Source organism: Hyperolius riggenbachi, chromosome 8 (genome assembly GCF_040937935.1).
Source record: "Hyperolius riggenbachi isolate aHypRig1 chromosome 8, aHypRig1.pri, whole genome shotgun sequence".
Classification (NCBI taxonomy): Eukaryota; Metazoa; Chordata; class Amphibia; order Anura; family Hyperoliidae; genus Hyperolius; species Hyperolius riggenbachi.
In genome coordinates, this window is record NC_090653.1 from 27,111,495 (window position 1) to 27,125,390 (window position 13,896).

At 48.5% G+C, this 13,896-nt stretch overlaps 4 non-coding genes across 4 annotated transcripts; 2 read left to right on the top strand and 2 right to left on the bottom strand.

Moving 5' to 3' along the window:
• Window positions 1-7,344: 7,344 nt before the first annotated feature.
• On the bottom strand, window positions 7,345-7,416 carry TRNAE-CUC (transfer RNA glutamic acid (anticodon CUC)). The gene has a single exon. It is a non-coding gene; the product is annotated as a tRNA-Glu (tRNA).
• Window positions 7,417-8,686: 1,270 nt separating this feature from the next.
• TRNAE-CUC (transfer RNA glutamic acid (anticodon CUC)) lies at window positions 8,687-8,758 on the bottom strand. Its single transcript has one exon. It is a non-coding gene; the product is annotated as a tRNA-Glu (tRNA).
• Window positions 8,759-9,139: 381 nt separating this feature from the next.
• On the top strand, window positions 9,140-9,211 carry TRNAE-CUC (transfer RNA glutamic acid (anticodon CUC)). The gene has a single exon. It is a non-coding gene; the product is annotated as a tRNA-Glu (tRNA).
• A 1,268-nt stretch (window positions 9,212-10,479) lies between these two features.
• Window positions 10,480-10,551, top strand: TRNAE-CUC (transfer RNA glutamic acid (anticodon CUC)). The gene has a single exon. It is a non-coding gene; the product is annotated as a tRNA-Glu (tRNA).
• Window positions 10,552-13,896: the final 3,345 nt, after the last annotated feature.

Here is a 13,896-nt window from a genome sequence, read left to right on the forward strand (position 1 = left end):
CTTGAAAGCTTTGCAGTCTTGCATGTCTTCCAAATGGTCCACCTTCCTCTTTGGTCTTATGCCTGTTACACACCATGCAATTTCCCATCAGATAGATGAGTCAATAGATAATTTCTGACAGATCCGATCGGATTTCCGATCGTTTTTCTGATCGATATTCCGGTCACTTGTATGCAAATCGATCAGAAAAACGATCGGGAATCAGATCGGACCTGCCAGAAATGATCTATTCGACCCATCTATCTGATGGGAAATTGCATGGTGTGTACCAGGCTTTACTGCTCTTACCATCTTACTTTCCTGTAGAATCCATGGCAGCATACTACGGGTTAGCCCCGCCCACTAACCCTGCCAGGACCAGTCACTATAAATTTTTGCTCCACCCCACCTGCACTGCTTTTTTTTTCCCGTCCTAGCCGGGACTAGTTGAGGTTTTTCCTTTTCGTTTTTATTTTCTGCCTACCTGCTGTTTTCTTGACAGCCTCCGCATGGTCCCCTCCGCTATGCGAAGCTCTGATCAGGGCCACTAAATGTGGCAGTAGGTCAGAGGAAGTCGCCCCCTTTTCTGCTGATCTTTTCGGGGGTGCAGAAAGACTATATGCTGTAAATCAGCATGTCCGGGCAGCACTGGGAAGGACCTCCCCCCGAGGCTGGAGCCTGTGTTGCTGGGATGCGCTCCAGGATGGTTGCTGCTCGGGGAGGACTTTCCCCTGTGTGTTCCAGCCTTCACTTCCGGGTTAACAGGAAGTGACCTAAGATGCCGTCCTCACAGCTCCATTTAGCTCAGCGTGGACTGGTAGCTAACGCTGTAGCAAGGAGGACAGACGGACTGACCACACATGGATCTGGTGAGAGGGGCTATGCAGCCCTGCGCTTTTGATACATTTCAAATCAGGCTAGTGTAAAGTGCTGGACTAATGGGGTAATGTCTGTATATTTCAGGACAAGTGTATTGCATCCCTTCCTCTCCCCAAACACAGCTACAACAGCGTTGCAGGTACGGTGCACTGTTAATATATCCCTGCAAACTCTGTTTACATTTCAGGGTAATGGATTTCTAATGTATATATCATCTGTTTTCAGTGATCTGTGTAAATCATGGATCAGACTTCCCAGCAAACAGATCAGCCTCAAGACTCTAGGTAGGCAGCGTTTTTAAGTTTGCACTAGATATATAGATATATTTTTATGTATTTATTTATTTATTTATTTATTTATTTATTTATTTTTTTTTTTTAAGGAGGTTCAGTTGCACACTGAGAATATAATATATTCTTATGTGTCTTTCAGCAATGAACCCCAGCCTGGAGCCTCCTCCTCATCCACTCAGTATTCCAAGTCTTCTCAGAAGACACAGAGTAGAAGAGGACCCTGTAAACAACCTGACGCCGATCAGTGTTGGGCATGTGGACACAAGACAATGCCGGGAAAACTTGTTTGCTCGGACTGTTTTTTTGCATTTCCAGTAGAGGAAATACCTCAGGAGCAGGATCTCCCCTCACTTATTAAAGATATAGTTCAGCAGACACTTAAGGAACAAGCTAATACCTCTACGGATGCTAGCCCAAAGCCTAGAGATCAAGACGATAATTCCCCAATAGACGACACTGAGGACACAGAGGAGATTGCAGTAGGGTTTGACTTTGCACTTGTGCCCCCGTTTGTAAGATCTGTCCGTGAAGCGATAGAATGGGAGGAACCAGAGGAACCCCCTAGCAAATCTAAGACGTATTACCCGCATCTCAAGAAGAGGGTACTATCTTTCCCCATTATGGAGGAGGTGAAGGACATATTTCAAGAAGAATGGTCTAAAGTGGACAGAAAACCGCCATTGGCGAATAGATTAGGAAAATTATATCCCATAGAGGGTGAACTAATTAATAAGCTAGAAGGGGCACCAGTAGTAGACGCGGCAGTAACCAGACTCGCACGACATGTTACCCTCCCTGCCGAAGACTCGGTAGCCTTTAAAGACCCGTTGGATAGGAGGATGGATCAGGACATTAGGCGAGCTTACGTTGCAATGGGAAATGCCTGCAGACCGGCAATAGCGCTCACATCGGTGGCAAGGGCCATAAGAACCTGGGCGGATAATCTTGAGGGGGCAGTCCAGGCAGGAGTAGATAATAAGACTATCTGTTCAGCTCTCGATGAGTTTAAACTCGCTTCCGACTTCATAGGCGAGGCCGCATTCGACGTGTTAAGATGCTCCAGTCGCGCAATGCTCCATACGGTCACTATGAAGCGCGCTATGTGGTTAAAGCCATGGTCAGCCGACCCCAATTCACGTATTACGTGGTGTAAAATTCCCTATGACGGTCAAAATCTATTTGGAAGCAAGTTGGAATCCGCTATATCGAGAGTAACGGGAGGCAAGTCTGGGCTGCTCCCTCAGGATAGGCGCCTAAGGAGACAGAGGCCCGGGGATAAAAGACCCTTCCAATCCAGACAAAGAGACTTCAGATTTAACAGATCATCTCAGAATTTTCGTCGGAAGTGGCCAGGCACACAATCAACCCTCTCAAAATACAATAAACAACGCGCTAACACCAGCACTCAGGATCAGAAATCCTTCTGAATATACGACCGCTCACAGAGAAGCAGTAGGGGGCAGATTAGCGAACTATGCCCATCTGTGGGCGGAGAAGTTCAAAAACTGGTGGGTAACAAAGACATTACAGGAGGGACACTCGTGGACTTTCAGAACCCAACCACCAGAGAATTTGTTTGTGGCCACAAGAATACCTACAGTGCAGGACAGACTGCAGGTACTTCAGACATACGTAGAGGAATTGCTGGAGAAACAAGCAATCATTCACGTTCCGTACGAAGAAAGGAACAAGGGAGTTTACTCCCCTTTATTTTTCGTTACAAAAAAGTCAGGGGAGCTACGACCTGTGCTAGATTTAAGAATACTGAACAGTTATATCCTACAAGAAAGATTCAAGATGGAATCGTTACAAACCATAATTCCCTCAATTCACCTAGAAGATTGGTTATTGGCGGTCGACTTAGAGGATGCGTATTTACACATACCTGTTCACCAAGAATTCCAGAGGTTCCTCAGGTTCGCCATAGGAGAGCTCCATTTTCAGTTCAGGGTGCTGCCCTTTGGTATATGCACGGCACCGAGAACATTTACGAAGATTCTGGTAAATGTAATCGCAGCCCTCAGGGAGGAGGGCCTGCGAACGCATCACTACTTAGACGACATCTTGCTTATAGAATCCTCAGAGGAAAAGCTGATCCTGAGCAGGAAGATCTTACTCGACACCCTACAAGCTCTGGGATGGCTAATAAATTGGAAGAAGAGCAAACTAGTGCCAACACAGACTCTAATCTTCCTGGGAGCAGAGATAAGCACGGTAGACAACGCAATAAAGATGCCTCAGGAGAAGATCTATTCAACCATTCAGAGAATGTCAGAAGCACACACAGCAACGCTATTGACAGCGAGACAGTGTATGAGAATAATCGGAACGATGGTGGCGGCTATACCTATGGTCAGATGGGCCAGATGGAACATGAGAAGATCACAAAGACTCTTTCTGAATCAGTGGACAGGACAAGATTACGAACAGAAAATAAGAATCCTACAGTGTATGAAGGACGAGTTGAAATGGTGGAAACAAGCGAGCAACCTGCAGGTTCATCACAGGATTCGGGAGCAAACCCCGTTATACATCACGACCGACGCAAGCCTATGGGGATGGGGAGCTCATCTGGGGCACTCATATGTTCAGAACAAATGGAGAACACCCACGAGGGGGACACCTGCCAATATATTGGAGATCCGGGCAGCTTGGAACGCAGTCAGATACTTTGCGGAGGAAATAAAGGGACAATCTGTCACCCTCAGAATGGACAATACAACGGCTGTGGCCTACGTCAGGAATCAGGGGGGCACTCGCAGTGGAACACTACTGAGGGAGGTAGCTCCGCTTATGAACTGGGCGCAGGAGAACCTGACATTACTATCAGCTATACACATACCAGGTACTCAGAACCTGACAGCAGATACCCTGAGTCGAGGTTGGGTAGATCACAACGAGTGGTCACTCAACCCTCGCATCTTCGAACTGATCTGCCACAAATGGGGAAAACCGCAGATAGACCTAATGGCAACGCCACAGAACACGAAATGCGCATTATTCATAACAAGATTTCGTTGCAAGCAGGCACAAGCTTGGGACGCAATAACAGCACAATGGAATTGCACTCTCGCATATGTGTTCCCACCGACACCACTGATTCCCCACCTTCTCAAGCGAATACAGAAACAGGAAGTGACGGTATTAGCAGTCATTCCTTGGTGGCCGCGCAGGCCATGGTTCCCCCTGTTGCAGGAACTGTTAGTAGAACCTCCATTCAAACTACCGTGTCCCAGGGAGTTGCTCAGCCAGGGGGAGATACTGCACCCTCATCCCGAAATTCTCAAGTGACGGCGTGCAAGTTGAGAGGAGGAAACTGGCGGAAATAGGATGCTCGGTCGCGGTTACCGAAACCTTGCTGAAAGCGAGGAAGCTGTCTACAAATAGAACATACCATAGAGTATGGGATAAATACACATCCTTTATGACGGAAAGAAGCATAGATCCGATGGACCCACCAATATCTATTATATTGGAATTCTTACAAGTAGGGCTTGACATGGGTCTTGGAGTGAGAACGATAAAGGGCCAAATCTCCGCCATTTCTGCACTAACAGATAAGAGATGGGCAGTCCACCCTTTGGTTTTACAGTTTATCAGGGCGGTAACCAAGTTGAGACCACCGAGACGTAACCAATATCCACAGTGGGACTTGCCCACAGTGCTCCTGGGGTTGTCAAGAACACCATTCATGCCTCTGGAAAATTGCAACTTGGTGAACCTCACGCTCAAAGTTGTTTTCTTGGTGGCGATTGCCTCTGCACGTCGAGTATCCGAGATCCAGGCTCTTACCATCGATCCGGCGCATCTTCAATTCTTCCCTGACAGAGTGACATTAACACCTAACCTACAGTTTGTCCCAAAAGTCTCATCTGCCTTTCACTTCAACCAGGAGTGGAATCTGCCTGTATTTGTAGATGAATCAGCGGCGGAACCGAATTCGCTAAACATACCAATACTTCTAAAGAAATATCTAAGGGAGACTAAAGAGATTCGCAAAACAGACAGGTTATTTGTAATACCCACAGGCTACCGCAGAGGACAACCTGCAGCAACAAGAACGATCGCCTCATGGCTCGTGAGAACGATTAAGGAAACATATAGAGCAGCAGGGGCACAACCACCGGAAAACGTAACCGCGCATTCTACTAGAGCAATCTCCACCTCATGGGCAGCTCTGGCAGGAGTCTCATCAGAGACGATATGTAGAGCGGCAAACTGGTCCTCGGCCAACACCTTCATCAACCATTACAGGGTAGACCCGGGGGCATCCTCTACGGCCCAATTCGGAAGGACAGTACTTTCCTCAGCACAGCTGTCGACAACAGATACCTGACTTGTGAATATTTTCTTGTATAAAACATATGTTCAGACAATCTTCTGATGTATGTGAGATTAATAAATTTATTTGTTTTTGGGCATGACATATGAAATCCCTCCCATTTATTTATCTAGTTAAGTCCCGTAGTATGCTGCCATGGATTCTACAGGAAACCGGAAAATTTATACTTACCTACCGGTAATTTTCCTTTCCTGTTGAATCTTCATGGCAGCATACGAGGGACCCACCCTGAACTCGACAGTCTAAATGCAGTACTAGAAACAAAAAGCAGTGCAGGTGGGGTGGAGCAAAAATTTATAGTGACTGGTCCTGGCAGGGTTAGTGGGCGGGGCTAACCCGTAGTATGCTGCCATGAAGATTCAACAGGAAAGGAAAATTACCGGTAGGTAAGTATAAATTTTCCGGTGTTGCAGGCAATGGAGCCTGCATAAGGAGTCAATCCAGCGGTTAAGACAAGCGACTCAAGGAAGTGCCGCTGCTGCGTGAGAGATCAAGAAAAAAGAAGGAGGCCTTCCCTGACCGGGAATCGAACCCGGGCCGCGGCGGTAAGAGCGCCGAATCCTAGCCACTAGACCACCAGGGAGAGATAAAGGCTCCCAAGCCTTCTGACGGTAAAATAAGTCAACTCCACAGAGAACAGCACGCGGCGGCACCCGAACGATCCATGCCGTGATGAATTGCTTTGCGTCACTCATGTCACTCTTTCCCATTATTACCCTCTTCCTCTTCCCACTGCTTCTTCCTGCCAGACCTTCATCAGAGAGCTCTGTGCTTTTACGAATGGGAAATTGCATGGTGTGTACCAGGCATAAGACCAAGGAGGAAGTTGGACTATTTGGAAGACATGCAAAGCTCTCAAGGGAGATTCCAACTTTCTGGAAAAAAAACACGCAGCACAAATTAGCAGCCAGCTTTCATCCTGTCACTTTTCTCCTCAGCGTTCATGTGGATGTTCTTTCATCTCTCCCTGGTGGTCTAGTGGCTAGGATTCGGCGCTCTCACCGCCACGGCCCGGGTTAAATTCCTGGTCAGGGAAGGCCTCTTTCTTAATCTCTCACGCAGCAGCGACACTTCCTTGAGATGCTTGTCTTTACCGCTGGATTGACTCCTTATGCAGGAGTCCTGCACTTGGCTGGCCATCTTTGTTAAGTCTTCAGTCTGTTCACTATAGGCTGACTCGGAAAAAACAAAAAGAACCAAACCGCTTTCTTCTGTCGCATAGCTGTTTGGAAAGGGAGACTGTGTGCAGCTTCTGCTGATGGAGGTCTCCCTGCATGCCTCTTGGCAGTCGCACACTGCCTCCTAGGGATGATTCCATGATCTGGATCTGAGTTAAAGGGGTTTTTACGTTTTCTTCTTCATCCACATGAACGCTGAGGAGAAAAATGACGGGGTGAAACCTGGCTGATAATGTGTGCTGCATGTTTTTTCCAGAAAGTTGGATTCTCCCTTGAAAGCTTTGCAGTCTTGCATGTCTTCCAAATGGTCCACCTTCCTCTTTGGTCTTATGCCTGTTACACACCATGCAATTTCCCATCAGATAGATGAGTCAATAGATAATTTCTGACAGATCCGATCGGATTTCCGATCGTTTTTCTGATCGATATTCCGGTCACTTGTATGCAAATCGATCAGAAAAACGATCGGGAATCAGATCGGACCTGCCAGAAATGATCTATTCGACCCATCTATCTGATGGGAAATTGCATGGTGTGTACCAGGCTTTACTGCTCTTACCATCTTACTGTTGCAGGCAATGGAGCCTGCATAAGGAGTCTATCCAGCGGTTAAGACAAGCGACTCAAGGAAGTGCCGCTGCTGCGTGAGAGATCAAGAAAAAAGAAGGAGGCCTTCCCTGACCGGGAATCGAACCCGGGCCGCGGTGGTGAGAGCGCCGAATCCTAGCCACTAGACCACCAGGGAGAGATCAAGGCTCCCAAGCCTTCTGACGGTAAAATAAGTCAACTCCACAGAGAACAGCACACGGCGGCACCCGAACGATCCATGCCGTGATGAATTGCTTTGCCGTCACTCATGTCACTCTTTCCCATTATTACCCTCTTCCCACTGCTCCTTCCTGCCAGACCTTCATCAGAGAGCTCTGTGCTTTCACGAATGGGAAATTGCATGGTGTGTACCAGGCATAAGACCAAGGAGGAAGTTGGACTATTTGGAAGACATGCAAAGCTCTCAAGGGAGATTCCAACTTTCTGGAAAAAAACACGCAGCACAAATTAGCAGCCAGCTTTCATCCTGTCACTTTTCTCCTCAGCGTTCATGTGGATGTTCTTTCATCTCTCCCTGGTGGTCTAGGGGCTAGGATTCGGCGTTCTCACCGCCGCGGCCCGGTTTCGATTCCCGGTCAGGGAAGGCCTCCTTCTTCTTTCTTAATCTCTCATGCAGCAGCGACACTTCCTTGAGATGCTTGTCTTTACCGCTGGATTGACTCCTTATGCAGGAGTCCTGCACTTGGCTGACCATCTTTGTTAAGTCTTCAGTCTGTTCACTATAGGCTGACTCGGAAAAAACAAAAAGAACCAAACCGCTTTCTTCTGTCGCATAGCTGTTTGGAAAGGGAGACTGTGTGCAGCTTCTGCTGATGGAGGTCTCCCTGCATGCCTCTTGGCAGTCGCACACTGCCTCCTAGGGATGATTCCATGATCTGGATCTGAGTTAAAGGGGTTTTTACATTTTCTTTTTCATACACATGAACGCTGAGGAGAAAAATGACGGGGTGAAACCTGGCTGATAATGTGTGCTGCATGTTTTTTCCAGAAAGTTGGATTCTCCCTTGAAAGCTTTGCAGTCTTGCATGTCTTCCAAATGGTCCACCTTCCTCTTTGGTCTTATGCCTGTTACACACCATGCAATTTCCCATCAGATAGATGAGTCAATAGATAATTTCTGACAGATCCGATCGGATTTCCGATCGTTTTTCTGATCGATATTCCGGTCACTTGTATGCAAATCGATCAGAAAAACGATCGGGAATCAGATCGGACCTGCCAGAAATGATCTATTGGACCCATCTATCTGATGGGAAATTGCATGGTGTGTACCAGGCTTTACTGCTCTTACCATCTTACTGTTGCAGGCAATGGAGCCTGCATAAGGAGTCAATCCAGCGGTTAAGACAAGCGACTCAAGGAAGTGCCGCTGCTGCGTGAGAGATCAAGAAAAAAAGAAGGAGGCCTTCCCTGACCGAGAATCGAACCCAGGCCGCGGCGGTGAGAGCGCCGAATCCTAGCCACTAGACCACCAGGGAGAGATCAAGGCTCCCAAGCCTTCTGACGGTAAAATAAGTCAACTCCACAGAGAACAGCACGCGGCGGCACCCGAACGATCCATGCCGTGATGAATTGCTTTGCCGTCACTCATGTCACTCTTTCCCATTATTACCCTCTTCCTCTTCCCACTGCTCCTTCCTGCCAGACCTTCATCAGAGAGCTCTGTGCTTTCACGAATGGGAAATTGCATGGTGTGTACCAGGCATAAGACCAAGGAGGAAGTTGGACTATTTGGAAGACATGCAAAGCTCTCAAGGGAGATTCCAACTTTCTGGAAAAAAACACGCAGCACAAATTAGCAGCCAGCTTTCATCCTGTCACTTTTCTCCTCAGCGTTCATGTGGATGTTCTTTCATCTCTCCCTGGTGGTCTAGTGGCTAGGATTCAGCGCTCTCACCGCCGCGGCCCGGGTTCGATTCCCGGTCAGGGAAGGCCTCTTTCTTAATCTCTCACGCAGCAGCGACACTTCCTTGAGATGCTTGTCTTTACCGCTGGATTGACTCCTTATGCAGGAGTCCTGCACTTGGCTGACCATCTTTGTTAAGTCTTCAGTCTGTTCACTATAGGCTGACTCGGAAAAAACAAAAAGAACCAAACCGCTTTCTTCTGTCGCATAGCTGTTTGGAAAGGGAGACTGTGTGCAGCTTCTGCTGATGGAGGTCTCCCTGCATGCCTCTTGGCAGTCGCACACTGCCTCCTAGGGATGATTCCATGATCTGGATCTGAGTTAAAGGGGTTTTTACATTTTCTTTTTCATACACATGAACGCTGAGGAGAAAAATGACGGGGTGAAACCTGGCTGATAATGTGTGCTGCATGTTTTTTCCAGAAAGTTGGATTCTCCCTTGAAAGCTTTGCAGTCTTGCATGTCTTCCAAATGGTCCACCTTCCTCTTTGGTCTTATGCCTGTTACACACCATGCAATTTCCCATCAGATAGATGAGTCAATAGATAATTTCTGACAGATCCGATAGGATTTCCGATCGTTTTTCTGATCGATATTCCGGTCACTTGTATGCAAATCGATCAGAAAAACGATCGGGAATCAGATCGGACCTGCCAGAAATGATCTATTTGACCCATCTATCTGATGGGAAATTGCATGGTGTGTACCAGGCTTTACTGCTCTTACCATCTTACTGTTGCAGGCAATGGAGCCTGCATAAGGAGTCAATCCAGCGGTTAAGACAAGCGACTCAAGGAAGTGCCGCTGCTGCGTGAGAGATCAAGAAAAAAGAACGAGGCCTTCCCTGACCGAGAATCAAACCTGGGCCGCGGCGGTGAGAGCGCCGAATCCTAGCCACTAGACCACCAGGGAGAGATCAAGGCTCCCAAGCCTTCTGACGGTAAAATAAGTCAACTCCACAGAGAACAGCACGCGGCGGCACCCGTACGATCCATGCCGTGATGAATTGCTTTGCCGTCACTCATGTCACTCTTTCCCATTATTACCCTCTTCCTCTCCCCACTGCTCCTTCCTGCCAGACCTTCATCAGAGAGCTCTGTGCTTTCACGAATGGGAAATTGCATGGTGTGTACCAGGCATAAGACCAAGGAGGAAGTTGGACTATTTGGAAGACATGCAAAGCTCTCAAGGGAGATTCCAACTTTCTGGAAAAAAACACGCAGCACAAATTAGCAGCCAGCTTTCATCCTGTCACTTTTCTCCTCAGCGTTCATGTGGATGTTCTTTCATCTCTCCCTGGTGGTCTAGTGGCTAGGATTCGGCGCTCTCACCGCCGCGGCCCGGGTTCGATTCCCGGTCAGGGAAGGCCTCTTTCTTAATCTCTCACGCAGCAGCGACACTTCCTTGAGATGCTTGTCTTTACCGCTGGATTGACTCCTTATGCAGGAGTCCTGCACTTGGCTGGCCATCTTTGTTAAGTCTTCAGTCTGTTCACTATAGGCTGACTCGGAAAAAACAAAGAGAACCAAACCGCTTTCTTCTGTCGCATAGCTGTTTGGAAAGGGAGACTGTGTGCAGCTTCTGCTGATGGAGGTCTCTCTGCATGCTTCTCGGCAGTCGCACACTGCCTCCTAGGGATGATTCCATGATCTGGATCTGAGTTAAAGGGGTTTTTACGTTTTTTTTTTTATCCACATGAGCGCTGAGGAGAAAAATGACGGCGTGAAACCTGGCTGATAATGTGTGCTGCATGTTTTTTCCAGAAAGTTGGAATCTCCCTTGAGAGCTTTGCAGTCTTGCATGTCTTCCAAATGGTCCAACTTCCTCTTTGGTCTTATGCCTGTCACACACCATGCAATTTCCCATCAGATAGATGAGTCAATAGTTTTTCTGATCGATATTCCGGTCACTTCTATGCAAATCGATCAGAAAAACGATCGGGAATCAGATTGGACCTGCCAGAAATGATCTATTTGACCCATCTATCTGATGGGAAATTGCATGGTGTGTACCAGGCTTTACTGCTCTTACCATCTTACTGTTGCAGGCAATGGAGCCTGCATAAGGAGTCAATCCAGCGGTTAAGACAAGCGACTCAAGGAAGTGTCGCTACTGCGTGAAGAGATCAAGAAAAAAAGGAGACCTTCCCTGACCAGGAATCAAACCCGGGCCGCAGCGGTGAGAGCACCGAATCCTAGCCACTAGACCACCAGGGAGAGATGAAGGCTTCCAAGCCTTCTGACAGGAAAATAAGTCAACTCCACAGAGAACAGCACGCGGCGGCACCCGAACGATCCATGCCGTGATGAATTGTTTCGCCGTCACTCATGTCACTCTTTCCCATTATTACACTCTTCCTCTTCCCACTGCTCCTTCCTGCCAGACCTTCATCGGAGAGCTCTGTGCTTTCACGAATGGGAAATTGCATGGTGTGTACCAGGCATAAGACCAAGGAGGAAGTTGGACTATTTGGAAGACATGCAAAGCGCTCAAGGGAGATTCCAACCTTCTGGAAAAAACACGCAGCACAAATTAGCAGCCAACTTTCATCCTGTCACTTTTCTCCTCAGCGTTCATGTGGATGTTCTTTCATCTCTCCCTGGTGGTCTAGTGGCTAGGATTCGGTGCTCTCACCGCCGCGGCCCGGGTTTGATTCCCAGTCAGGGAAGGCCCCCTTCTTCTTTCTTAATCTCTCACGCAGCAGCGACACTTCCTTGAGATGCTTGTCTTTACCGCTGGATTGACTCCCTATGCAGGAGTCCTGCACTTGGCTGGCCATCTTTGTTAAGTCTTCAGTCTGTTCACTATAGGCTGACTCGGAAAAAAAGACAAAAAGAACCAAACCACTTTCTTCTGTCGCATAGCTGTTTGGTAAGGGAGACTGTGTGCAGCTTCTGCTGATGGAGGTCTCCCTGCATGCCTCTTGGCAGTCGCACACTGCCTCCTATGGATGATTCCATGATCTGGATCTGAGTTAAAGGGGTTTTTACATTTTCTTTTTCATCCACATGAACGCTGAGGAGAAAAATGACGGGATGAAAGCTGGTTGCTAATTTATGCTGCATGTTTTTTTCCAGAAATTTGGAATCTCCCTTGAGAGCTTTGCATGTCTTGCATGTCTTCCAAATAGTCCAACTTCCTCCTTGGTCTTATGCCTGGTACACACCATGCAATTTCCCATTTGTGAAAGCACAGAGCTCTCCGATGAAGGTCTGGCAGGAAGGAGCAGTGGGAAGAGGAAGAGTGTAATAATGGGAAAGAGTGACATGGGTGACGGGCTGACGGCAAAGCAAAAAAAAAAAAAGTGCTGCTCCGCCCCCTTGCCGACACAATTGGAACGGCAAGGGGGTTAACTCAGATCCAGATCATGGGATCATACCTAGGAGGCAGTGTGTGACTGCCAAGAGGCATGCAGGGAGACCTCCATCAGCAGAAGCTGCACATAGTCTCCCTTTCCAAACAGCTATGCGACAGAAGAAAGCGGTTTGGTTATTTTTGTCTTTTTTTCCGAGTCAGCCTATAGTGAACAGACTGAAGACTTAACAAAGGTGGCCAGCCAAGCAGCGGCGTAACTAGGCCCCACCAGGCCCCTCTGCAGAAATTTTGAGTGGGCCCCCCTTGGGGCCCGCTCAGGCCATTTTGAGGGGGGGCTGGTGGGGTCGCAGCATGAGCGGAAAGCCATGGCCACACTCGGCGGGGAGGGGGGACACCTCGGGGCTCTCCCCTCAGCACACTCCCCTACAGATTAAATTACTTTCTGGGCAGCGGCGGGCATTGTCTGGGCAGCGGCAGCTACATACCTTCTGTGCGCTCCAGCGTGCGTTCCTCTCTCTAGTCCTTGATGCGACTTCCTGTTTCAGGATGTCGCATCAGAGACTAGAGAGAGGAACGCACACTGGAGCGCACGGAAGGTATGTAGCTGCCGCTGCCCAGACACTGCCCACCGCTGCCCAGACAGTAATTTAAGCTGGAGGGGAGCGCAGAGGGGAGAGCCCCGAGGTGAGGGAGGGGAGGAACATCCCCCCTCCCTGCCGAGTGTGGCCATGGCTTTCCCCTCATGCTGTGACCCCTCCAGCCCCGCCCCCCAAAACGGCCCAAAGCGGGCCCCAGGGGGGTCCCGGACCCCCCCGCGGGAGCAGGGGCTGCAGCCCCTATTTTTACGCCAGTGCTATGGGCCACATATGCGTCTTATATGCGTTTTCAAACCTGCATTTTTAAAAACGCTGGTTTTGTTGCGTAATATTCATAGACTGTAACGATCGGTGTAACACAGAGAGGGTCTGATTACCGGTGATCTGCGGTATCACCGAGAATACAGATATATACCCGATTATTGATGATCTGCAGTATCACCGATAATCAGATATATCTCTAACCTCTGGACACCTGAGTAATAAGAGTGTTTGGTGCAACAGTAATACTTTGAGGACTGCACCTGAGGAGCAGGTGCACAGCAGTAAGGAGAACTGCACAATCACACGTTCCTTCCGCAGGCCTGAGACTCTCCCGACGGGAGGGTCAGGCTAGAGTAGGAAGGACAGAGTATGAGTGACACCAAGGAAGGATGTCACCCACAGATCTGTGAGCTATCTCTAGACTGTGGAGATAGCTCTCAAGGTCGGGCAGGCAAGGTCGTTAACACACGGACAGATAAAGTACAAAGACAGGAGACAGAAGCGGGATCCTTAGACTTAGCAGAGTTTGGCAACA